The sequence below is a fragment of the Magnolia sinica genome, chromosome 12 (assembly GCF_029962835.1).
Source record: "Magnolia sinica isolate HGM2019 chromosome 12, MsV1, whole genome shotgun sequence".
In the NCBI taxonomy this organism is placed as follows: Eukaryota; Viridiplantae; Streptophyta; class Magnoliopsida; order Magnoliales; family Magnoliaceae; genus Magnolia; species Magnolia sinica.
Window position 1 is genome coordinate 52,421,938 of NC_080584.1, and position 12,290 is coordinate 52,434,227.

The 12,290-nt window shown below is 39.6% G+C and overlaps 1 protein-coding gene across 4 annotated transcripts in view; it reads left to right on the forward strand.

Moving 5' to 3' along the window:
* The window catches only part of LOC131221378 (uncharacterized), a 125,735-nt gene that overhangs the window by 29,554 nt on the left and 83,891 nt on the right, over positions 1-12,290 (forward strand). The window lies entirely within an intron of this gene.

Here is a 12,290-nt window from a genome sequence, read left to right on the forward strand (position 1 = left end):
TAAACTTCTCGAACCATGCTCTTGGAGACTGCTTGAGTCCATAGATTGCCTTCTTGAGCTTATGCACTTTTCCTTTCTCCCCTTGAGCGACAAACCTAGGACGTTGCTTCATGTAGACTTTCTTAGCCGAATTGCATTTGAAGATGGCATTTTTGACTTCTGATTGATAAAGTGGCCAAGATCTGTTTGCTACCATAGAAAGTAGACCGAGACAAAATTAAATCTAGTGATGGGAGAAAAGGTTTCCACATAATCTAGTCTAGCTGTTTGAGTATAGCCCCTAGCAACCAAGAGTGCTTTTAAGCATTCCATGGAGCCATAAGGTAGGTATTTTATGGTGTATACCCATCTACAACTGACTGTTCTCTTTCTAGGAGGCAGAGAGACTAATGTCCATCGCGGACATCTCTTTCTCCATAACTTTCTACCATCCAGGATGTGCTAGCGCATCATGATATGAGGCAGGAATCACCTCACGTGACTGTGCTAAAGAAAATGCTTTAGAAGATGGAGTTAAGACGATGATAATAAACAAAGTTGGACATAGGATGTAAGGTGCACATACCTTTTCGAAGGGCAATTGTCAAATCAATATCGAAAGGAGTTGTGGGTAAGGGAGGAACCTCAACGGAAGAGGATATCAATGGAATTCATGAATTAAGCGGCTCTTCCCTGTCACCTTGAAGCATTGGAGCTGGAGTAATTGTTAGGGAGGTCAGGCTTCACAGTGGCCTTGGAATTGAAATGAGTTCATTGGATGACTCCCCCTCACGAGGTGTTGTAGGATAATAAGGGATATTCTCAAAGAAAGAAACATTTGCGCTAGTCTGAAGGCAGCCAATGGATGGATCAAAGCATTTGTATCCTTTTTGTGTCCTAGAGTGGCCAAGAAAGATACATTTGGTTGCTTGAGTGTCAAGTTTGTCAGGACGTGGATGATGTTTTTGGACAAATGTAGTACATCCAAACACAGAGGCAAGGAAAATGGTGGTTGATTGGTAGAGGACAGAAAATGGTTAATAGCCATGAAGAACGTAGGAGGGCTGCCTATTAATTAACAAGCAGTACGAACAACGAAGCTTCGTAAGTGGTTTGGAACATTCATAAAGGTTAGGAGGGATTGTGTAACCTCTAGAAGGTGGCGGTTTTTCCTTTTAGTCATACCATTCTGTTGGGGTGTGTAAGTACATAATATTTGATGGGTGATTCCAATAGAGGCTAAATACACATGAAATGGTTGAGACAAGTACTAATACATCAGTTCGTAGACATTGGATTTCTGTTTGAAATTGAGTCTTGACTTTGGCACGACGACATGAAATATTTTAAACATGCCAAATACCTTTGAAGGTCGGACCTCAAATTTGGTGCTAGAAATAGTGCAGTGACAGATCCAAAGTCGGATCTTAAATTTGGCGAGGCTGGAGATGCTGGACTTTAAGATCCACTACTGGAAATAGAGTTCAACCTCGAATTTTATGGTGGAAATGGTGTCAGAACAGACAACGCCGAAACACAAATCTCATGCTAGAAATGATGCTGAAGCACAAATCTCGTGCCATAATTGACGTTGGACCCCAAATCTTGTGATGAAAGGTCTTCTGGACCGTATGATGGGGACATCACGCGCACACGCACACCCCCCTATGCACGTACGCAAGGACCCCATCGTCAATCTAGATCGATGACGACATCCAGGGAGGATCTCCTAGTTAGAGGATTGCGTCTTGGTTCGTGGGAGTGGACCCGATAGTCATGTGAATCCCACCATGAGTTCTCATGATCGTGGCCCACTATTATAATTAATCTAGTACTTTAGGTTTTGCTTATTATTGTTATTAGGAGTATCATGGACGGTTTAGATTGCTTTGATTAGTTGTTATTTTTGATTACTTCGTTGCCAAGTAATAGGTTACGCACATGGCGCGAGTTTTGAGGTATAGGGTTTTATTATAAATAGGCACTCCTTGTAGTCTTTTTTATTCAATGAAGATTAATAAAATTGTTGCATTTTTCTGCTCCTTTAAATTTCTGAGTTGTGAAGATTCAATTGGGTGTGAAACCCTCCCTTTCTTGAAGGGCTGACTACCGTGGTGCGAAGCCATACCTATTCCAATTCGCCCCCATCTTCTACCATCCATATATATATATATATATTTAATTCTCCTACAAGCATTCCATCTGCAAATCCATCAATATTGCAACCTTTTCTCTCTACAGCAGATTTCTAGAATCTGGCCCTGCAGGAGGGCTGAAACTTCAGCGGAGCACCACACACAAACCGTGCATCAGATCGAGCGGATATTTGGGGGTTTTGGAGTCCACCCCTGGCCGAACAGGGCGAAGCTGACCTTTTTTTGAATAGTGGGCCCCACACGTGCGGTCGGGATCACACGCACGTGCGTCTGGGCCATTGCTACTATCCACACGTGTGGTACTTCTCTGGTTCGTCTCTCTCCTCTCTTTCACCCCTCTTTCACCCAAAATCCCTAAACCTAACCCTAAATTACTCAAATCCCCAATTTTATGCCATTTCTTCAACCTTAGGGTTCCCCGAATTGAAATTTCTGAATCCTTTGGATTGGGGGAATTATTTCTGTACATGTGTGGATGAATTTACCTTCCTTTGATTCTTGTTTGGTCTATAATCTTGATTGATCCGGCCCTAGCATGTGTAGGCTTGGACCTGCTAGATTCCCCTTGATTGAATGCTTGAACTTTTGTGTTGGATATGGAATTTTGTGTAATTGTTTCTGAACTAACGTGATCTAAAGCCTGAAAATCTTGCACATCATATTTGAATTTCATGTCCTGCATTACCGTAGTGGCTGATCTTTGGGAACAATGGCTTATCAGGTGCCCCTGAAGCTCGTTGATGAACTGAGGCTATGAATCTTATATTGTAACAGTAGATCCAGTGACTAGTGCTGTCATGAATTGAGAGAAGCGATAATAGTAGTTCATATGACCCTCTATGATGATGATGATGAGGAAGATTTCATGTTACTCTTTCACCATCATCCAAATTCAATGAAGAAGAAGAGAGATACTATGGACGCTCAAAAACTCTATAAGAGAAGAATAAAGTAGAAAAAAGGAAAAGGAGGAGAAGATATAGTAGGAAGGATCAAAACTCTATAAGAGAAGAATATAGTAGAAAAAAAGGACAAGGAGGAGAAGATATAGTAGGAAGGAGAGAGAAGAATATGAAATCAGTTCTTATGATCTATTTTCATGAAGATGAGAAGAGAACGAAACGTATAAGAAACAAGAGAGAAATATCCTCTCTATACATTAGCCTTTTTTTTATAATGCTCATAAGATACAAAGATTTGCATTAAAAATGTGAATCTTATCCTCTTTAAGATGCATGAAAATAATCTTAGTTATGGTACATTGAAGTACTACCATGGTATGCCATCCGATATTTCCACCATGGTATCAATGGATGTATCGCACCCTTGGGAACGAAAACACATCGGGTATCACATGGGAAATATCGGATGTATCGCGTAATGTATCATTATTTTTGGTAAACATTGGGAAATTGGTCTAATTTTTCAATGAAACTTCAACGAATGTTAAAAAAAGCATCATTACACACTTAGAAATCAAAAGATCACCAAAAAAAGAGTGCATAGTAACTCTCTTTGTATAGGATCCTTGTTAGTAGGACAGACAACAAACTTACCATAAATAAATTGTATATTTATTTAGGAAACAAATCTGTCAAACCTACCATATATTGTTGTATAGTTATTTAGGAAACAAATCTGTAAATATCTTTCCTGAATTTGGGGATATAGATACTGTAACTAGGTGATATTATGCCGTAACTAGGGGATATAGATGCTGCTGTAATTAGGGGATATAGATGCTGTAATTAGGTGATATTATGCTGTAATTAGGGGATATAGATGCTGCTGTAATTAGGGGATATAGATGCTGTAATTAGGAGATATTATGCTGTAATTAGGGGATATAGATGCTGCTGTAATTAGGAGATATTATGCTGTATTTAGGGGATGCTGTAATTAAGGGATATATTGTAATTAGGGAAAATGATTTCTATATAAGAAAAGGACCACTCGATTGAGGGTCATTGAGCAAATCTGACATGGTATCAGAACCACTCTCTGCAACCTTGTCTTTGGTCCAATTTTCGTGGTTCTAGGCTCTGGTTTTCTGGTTTCTTGGGTGCGGGTTCTGGTTTACAGTTTTTTTTGGTGCATTTCGAGAGATTCTAGTTATGGCTAACAACTCCAACTTAGAAGTCTTTCAAACTCGGTTTACAGGGAAGAATTATGCCGCCTGAGAGTTTTAGTTTCAACTTTTTGTCATGGGAAAGGAGTTGTGGGGTCATGTTGATGGGAGTGATCCAGCACCTACCGATCCTACGACGTTGGTTCAATGGAAGGTGAAAGATGCTCGCGTGATGACTTGGATTCTTGGGTCTATTGATCCACTGCTTATTCTCAATTTAAGGCCGCACAAGACGGCTAAATCGATGTGGGAGTACTTGAAAAAGGTCTATCATCACGATCATTCCGCCAGTGATTTCAGTTGGAAACTGATCTTGCTGCCTATTCCCAAGGTACACTCTTTGTTCAGGAATATTTCTGTGGTTCTCAGAATCTTTGGGCTGAGTTTTCCGACATTGTGTATGCCGACGTGTCGGCGGAGTCCCTCTCTGCTGTTCAAGCAGTCCATGCAGTTAGCAAAAGAGACCAGTTTTTAATAAAACTAAGGCCAGAATTCGAGTCTATTCGCTCCAACTTGATGCACTGAGATCTTTCACCGTCTCTTGACATGTGTTTTGGAGCACTTCTTTGAGAGGAACAACGTCTTCTTACTCAATCTTCGCTTCCGCAAGAGAATGCTGTCGCATACGCTGCTTAAGGCAAAGGGAAGGTTCGAGACATGCGTACAGTTCAGTGCTACAGTTGCAAAGATTATGGGCATATTGCTGCCCATTGTGCTAAAAAGTTCTGCAGCTACTGTAAACAGAAGGGGCACATCATCAAAGAATGCCCAACACGTCCTCAAAACCGACCCGTGAATGCTTTTCATGCTACTGCTACTGGCCACACTTCGGATGGGGTAACCAGCACTTAAAATCTCACTCCAGTGTCATCTTCCACTGCTGCTACACCTGCCCTTACACCAGAAATGGTGTAGCAAATGATTGTATCGGCATTTTCCGCTTTAGGGCTGTAAGGTAAGGGTGCTATACGTACTATACCCTCTCAATCTTGGCTTGTTGACTCTGCTGCATCCAATCACATGACCAGTTCTCCTGATATGCTTAGCAATGTTCGTAAGGACACTTGTTCTTCTAATATTCAAGTTGCTAATGGCCATCGTTTACTGATTATTGGGGTTGGTGATATCGCACCATCACTTACTAATATTTTTGTATCACCTGGGCTTTTTACGAGTCTTATCTCGGTTGGACAATTAGTGGATGATAATTACAGTGTTCAGTTTTCTCGTGATGGTTGTCATGTGCAGGATCCAGTGTCGGGGAGGACAATAGCGAAGGGGCTTAAAGTTGGGAGACTGTTTCCATTATACTTTTCCATTCCTAGTATCATTTCTTTGGCTTGTACTACTGTCTCCAATAATTGTGAAGTATGGCACAAACGTTTAGGCCATCCAAACAATGTTGTTTTATCTCATTTGTCGAATTCTGGTTCGTTGGGAAAAAAAAGATTCTTCTTTGCCTCATGCTTTTGTCTTTTGATTGTTCTACGTGTAAAATCGGAAAAAGTAAGATTCTTCCCTTCCCTTCTTCCGGGAGTAGGGCAAAGAATTGCTTTGACCTTGTTCATAGTGATGTATGGGGCATTACTCCTGTCATTTCTCATGCTCATTATAAATATTTTGTGACATTCATAGATGACCATAGTCGGCATACTTGGGTATATTTTCTGCGTTATAAGTCTGAAGTCTTTGTTGTTTTCAAATCATTTCTAGTTTATGTTGAGAATCAATTTACCACTAGCATTAAGACTTTACGATCTGATTCTGGTGGAGAATGTCTCGTGAATTTCTTGAGTTTCTTCGTCACAAAGGAATTGTTTCTCACCACTCATGTCCTTATACGCCTCAACAGAATGGCGTGGCTGAGCGCAAAAATCGACATTTGTTAGATGTTGCTAGGACCTTGTTACTTGCATCTTCTGTTCCTCCTAAATTTTGGGTTGAAGTTTTAGCTACAGCGGTATATTTGATTAATAGGTTGCCTTCTAAAGTGCTAAATTTCGACTCTCCATACTATCTCGTCTGCATAAACAGCACCCTAGCTTTCTTGACTTACACACTTTTGGCTGTGTCTGTTTTGTGCATCTACCTTCGCATCAACGTCACAAACTCTCTGCGCAATCTGTGAAATGTGTCTTTATGGGATATAACTTATCTCAACAAGGATTTGTGTGTTATGATGCTTCTTCCAATAAATTTCATATATCTTGTAATGTCGTTTTCTTTGAGCATCAATATTTCTTTCCTAGTTCTATTACATCATCTCCTGTAGTTTCTGTTCTTCCTCACTTTGATGATTTGATGTGTCCTCCTGAACACTTCAAGCTTGGTTTTGTGTATGAATGCCGTCGACCAACTCTACCCCTTCCTGAGTCTGATCTGCCACTTGATCCCCTTTTGCACCCTCCTCGACGATCTGACTGTACTTCTCATCAATTGGATAGGTATGGTTTCCGTCATACCTCCTTCACGACGACCTTATTAACTGTGTCGATTCCTAATTCCTACTCAAGCTGATAAACATGAGTGTTGGAGAAAGGCTATGCAGGAAGAACTTCAAGCTCTTCAAGAAAATCAGACTTGGGACATGGTCTCCTGTCCTTCTCATGTCAAGCTAATTGTGTGTAAGTGGGTTTTTTCTGTGAAACTTCGGCCTGATGGGTATGTGAACCATTATAAGGCTCGTTTGGTTGCCGTTGGTAACCGCTAGGAGTATGGGGTTGACTATGAGGAGACCTTTGCTCCTGTTGCTAAAGTGACCATTATGCGTACTATTATTGCCATTGCAGCCTCTCAGGGATGGTCCCTTTGCCAGATGAATGTGAAGAACGCTTTTCTTCACGATGATTTACAGGAAGATGTTTACATGACACCTCCTCCTAGCCTCTGCTCGTTGTCGACGTCGAATGTGTGTAAGCTGAAGCGCTCTCTGTATGGTTTGAAACAGGCTCCCCAGGCCTGGTTTGATAAGTTTCGGGCTACCTTACTTCGATTTTCTTTCATCCAAAGCCAGTATGATTCTTCGTTGTTTCTTCGTACGACTTCTGTTGGTATCGTTCTTCTTCTGGTTTATGTCGATGACATTGTCATCACTGGGATTGATTCTGCCCTCATTGATCAACTCAAACAGCATCTTCATGATTCATTCCATATGAAGGATCTTGGTCCTCTTCGGTATTTCCTCGGTTTGGAAGTTCAGTCCGATTCCTCTGGGGTTTTCCTGCATCAGCATAAATACACGGAGGACTTGATTTCCTTGTCTGGTTTGCAGGACTCCTCTTCCGTGGATACCCGTTTGGAAGTGAATGTCAAGTATTGATGTGAGGAGGGGGATCTCCTTCCTGATCCCATGGTGTTTCAATAGTTAGTTGGTAGTCGCAATTATTTCACTATTACACGGCCTGACATCTCCTTTGCCGTCTAGCAAGTCAGTCAATTTATGCAGTCTCCTCGCCACCTTCATCTTACCGCAGTCCGCCGAATTATTCGATATCTCTGGGGTTCCTCTCACTGTGGCTTGTTCTTCTCCACTGGTACTCCTCTTCGCCTTGTGGCTTTTAGTGATGCTGACTGGGCAGGATGTCCTGATACTCGCGGTCTGTCACCGGGTGGTGTATGTTTCTTGGTGATTCACTTATCTCTTGGAAGAGTAAGAAACATAATCGTGTTTCCAAATCTTCGACTGAGTCCGAGTACCGTGCCATGTTGGCAGCCTGCTCGGAGATTATATGGCTTCGTGGCTTACTTGCTGAAATAGGTTTTCCTCAGTCTACTCCCACTCCTCTTCATGCTGATAATACGAGTGCTATTCAGATCGCTACCAATCCCGTCTATCACGAGCGTACCAAATATATCGAGGTGGACTGCCATTCTATTCGGGAAGCTGTTGATACTCGAGTGATCTCTCTTCCACATGTCTCAAGCGACCTTCAGATAGCGGACGTCTTCACCAAAACTATGACACGACTACGTCATCAGTTTCTTGTTGGCAAATTGATGCTTCTTGATCAACCAACATCAATTTGAGGGGGGATGTTAGTAGGATAGACAACAAACTTACCATAAATAAATTGTACATTTATTTAGGAAACAAATCTGTCAAACCTACCATATATTGTTGTATAGTTATTTAGGAAAAAGATCTTTAAATATCTTTCCTGAATTAGGGGATATAGATGCTGTAACTAGGTGATATTATGCTGTAATTAGGGGATATAGATGCTGTTGTAATTAGGGGATATAGATGCTGTAATTAGGTGATATTATACTGTAATTAGGGGATATAGATGCTGTAATTAGGAGATATTATGCTGTAATTAGGGGATATAGATGCTGCTGTAATTAGGAGATATTATGTTGTAATTAGGGGATACTACTGTAATTAAGGGATATATTGTAATTAGGGAAAATGATTTCTATATAAGAAAAGGACCACTCGATTGAGGGTCATTGAGCAAATCTGACAATCCTAAACTATGAGCTGTTTGACAGAAGTGATGCAAGTGCAACTATATTCAAAATCAGTTCATTTCATGTATAAATATAAGAAGACATGTATGAAAACACAAGCAATGCATTCAAAAGCCAAAGAAAAAATATACATGTGATGTGCCCTTGATGCACATGTGCGTCTATGCCTCAGATCCACAGAGTTGTGCAACGGCTAAAAGTCATCATCTCCATCTCCATAGGGCTGGTCATCAAGGCATTCAAAATCGGTTACGTAACGGCCGTCACGTAATGGTAACGGTCATATCCGTTACGCGTTATGGGGCCGTAATGGCTGTAACAACCATTACAGGAAAACAGGTCGTAAAGGCCCTGTAACGGTCCCGTAACGGCCTTGTAACGGTCCTATAACAGTTTTTTCAAAAAATAAAAAGTATTGTAACGGCCATTACAACCTGTATCATAACGGTAACAGTGGTGGCTGTTATTGCCACCGGTATCATTTTGGAATACCTTGCTAGCCATAGTTTTGCTCTTCCACGAATCGACAATATTGTGCCCAAGTCATAGTAAAATGATATTAATGAAGACACTCTCTGACATATTGTTGGTACTCATCCTCTTTGAACTAGATCAATATACCCATCTATGGGTAGTGTGTAATCGTCATACGGGGTGGGTATATATGAAGCTCCTGAGTACATCTGCCCATAGCCATACCCTGGATATTTTTACCTGTATGCGGAAGCATGCTGCTGCTCGTAGTCGAATAACTGTGTATGATAACTGCTGGAGTCGCTTGTCACATATCCATGAGATCCATAACCCTATGATTCCAAAAACTTCTGTCAATGATGTAGGATGATGAAAACTATCCTAGGATGAAAGATGAGAGATCAATTTATACAATAATTTCAACAATCAACATGTAAAATCAAACATAACCAGATAATAGATTCGAAAATTCATATTTATAACTTGAGGGTTCTAAGTTATCACAATGTGGTGCACGAAAATATAAAATAATTCAAGAGTGGCCCACTTGGAAGTAGGGACTTCCATTCTAGAGTGGGTAGTGCAATAACCACGTAGATAGACAAAGATGCAAGCAAAATTTTGATTTGGGGAAAGTTTCACAAAAAAAAATAAATCAGATTTTCATTAGGGTTTTGTATTCATGGATGGAGATTTAGGAATGAGGTTTTTAAGGATTCAAAGGATCTAGAGATTAGGGAGTGTTGGAGGAAAATCGAAAAAGAAAAACCCAAACGGGGCCTACACGTGTCTAGGTAAAGGAGAAGAAAGAGATGGAGGATTGAGTGAGGTTTTGATGGGTTTAGAAAGTTGTAATGGAAGGGGAAAGAGGAAGACATGAGAAGAAGAATACTTTTTGAAGAAGAGAAAGATGAATGATGTACATTGGGGAATCCACTACCAAACATGCTTATACCCTTCCACAATTCAATTGGAATGGAGGGTTTCTTACAAACCCTAAAACACAAAGAGGAAAATTCCTTCACACAAGAGAACTTCTTTCTTTTTTCTTTCTTCTCAATAACACCACTAGGTTTGGACCTCTACCCCCCTGTGTTTTTATAATTAAAAATTTGGAGTTAAAAATTTGGGATAATTACAATTATGCCACTCACTTAAGTGAAATGGCCCATTATCTAAAATAAGAAAACTAAAATACATTATTAATCTCAACCATCAAATAAATCCTAAAAATAACAAAAAACATAAAGGAAGCAAGATCGGATTCTAAGGGGCCCAGATTTGGCGTCCCGATGGCTTGATCGACAAGATCCAACGGTCGGATCGACACGAAATAAAAATTTGATGACTAAAATGGTCTCTTAAGCAACCCACATGCATCATCCCAAAGTGGGGTCTTCCTGATACACGTCCAATGCGTGTGGGGTCTTTAAAATGGCCTGACGGGCTCCATCTGGAACTCGTCTCCCATCCACCAAAAAAGTTGCGCTGGTGTGGGTGGTCGTCTTCGTCCCTGGTACACCCGAGTAGGTCTTTTGATGTTCTCATCAGTCAATCTGTATATCAGCTTCCAACCACTTTAACACCATTTTCCACCCTCTACGTGCAAGTTAAATGGGTGAAATGGGGGAAATTTTAAATTTCCCTAAATTTCTCTAATTTTCCTCAAATTCAAGAACTAGAGTGTAACTGGTGTTAAGATTAGCCAATACTCGTAAACACATGATTATTAAGCTAAAATAACCAATGATCAATATAGAATTTTTGAAAAAATTAATATTTTTTTTAATGATTTTTAGATTTTTAGTTGAAAAAGTTTTTTTTTACAAAGATTCGAAAAAGTTTCGTCAATCTGTAGATCAGCCTCTAACTAATCTAATGTGATTTTTCCATAAATCTAGACCCTTCAGACTATTCTTCTCTTCTATCTCTCTTTCCACTATTTTATAACCTTAATTAAGATGAAGTGGTGGATATGAGAATTTGGAGCCTTAATGCATCCAACCCTAAAGACCTCAATGAAACCCTGTCTCGACTGCTGCTTGATGAGCTTATTTTTTAATGACCCCTTGTGATAGTGAAAAGTAAGGCACATGGTTATCCCTGTCACAGACCTTGCAAACTCCAAAGATACCTAGGAGAACTATTGGCTAAATTAGAGAAATGTGGCAATGACATACAAGCTAATGTCTTTCTCCTCCCAACTTTTAGTGAAAAGTAAGGCACATGGTTATCCCTGTCACAGACCTTGCAAACTCCAAAGACACCTAGGCGAACTATTGGCTAAATTAGAGAAATGTGGCAATGACATACAAGCTAATGTCTTTCTCCTCCCAACTTTCCTCAAGCCTTTCCTGTCAAGCACATAAACAAGAGTGCATTTTTCAATGCAAGCAATTGCTTTTTCTGTCCACTTTGCATACTATGTCCTGTCTTCCTTGATAATGTTTCAACTCAGAGCCATAAGTGTCTGCAATTTGGGAACTCCTTATGATAAGAAAATAATGAAGACTTGCACCTAATGAATACTCTGATGAAGCAATTTGGGGAGGATTTTATATAATTTATACCATGTGAAAATATTTTGTGAAAAACCTTATTGCATTTTTTTAAAAAAAATATATATTTCTGTAATTTTATGGTAATTTAATTTAATTATTTATTATTATTATTTTATGTATAGTATGTTGCACATGCATTGATTGATGATTCATTTAGATGAACTGTCGAACTGAATTGCAACAAGCAGTATATTAGCATGGAAATAATCAAATTCAATTTTATATTGAGTGGCTGAGCTTCCAACTGCAATCATGTTACTTTCAAGTAGAATTTCAAAGAAATGTAGTCACAGTTTGAGCGCTACTTATTCATTATGAATATTAGGAAACATCATCTTTTATCGTCATTCCTGTTGATGAAACTTACACCAGTTAATTGGCATTTGTGTTCAGATGCAGCTTTAATAAAAAGAAATGATGTTTGATTAACTTGTCTTGTTCTTTCAGTCATTTAATCACTTCCATAAACGTAAATCCTTTTATCTTTCACATAAACTATTGAATATCTGTATTCATTTGAAT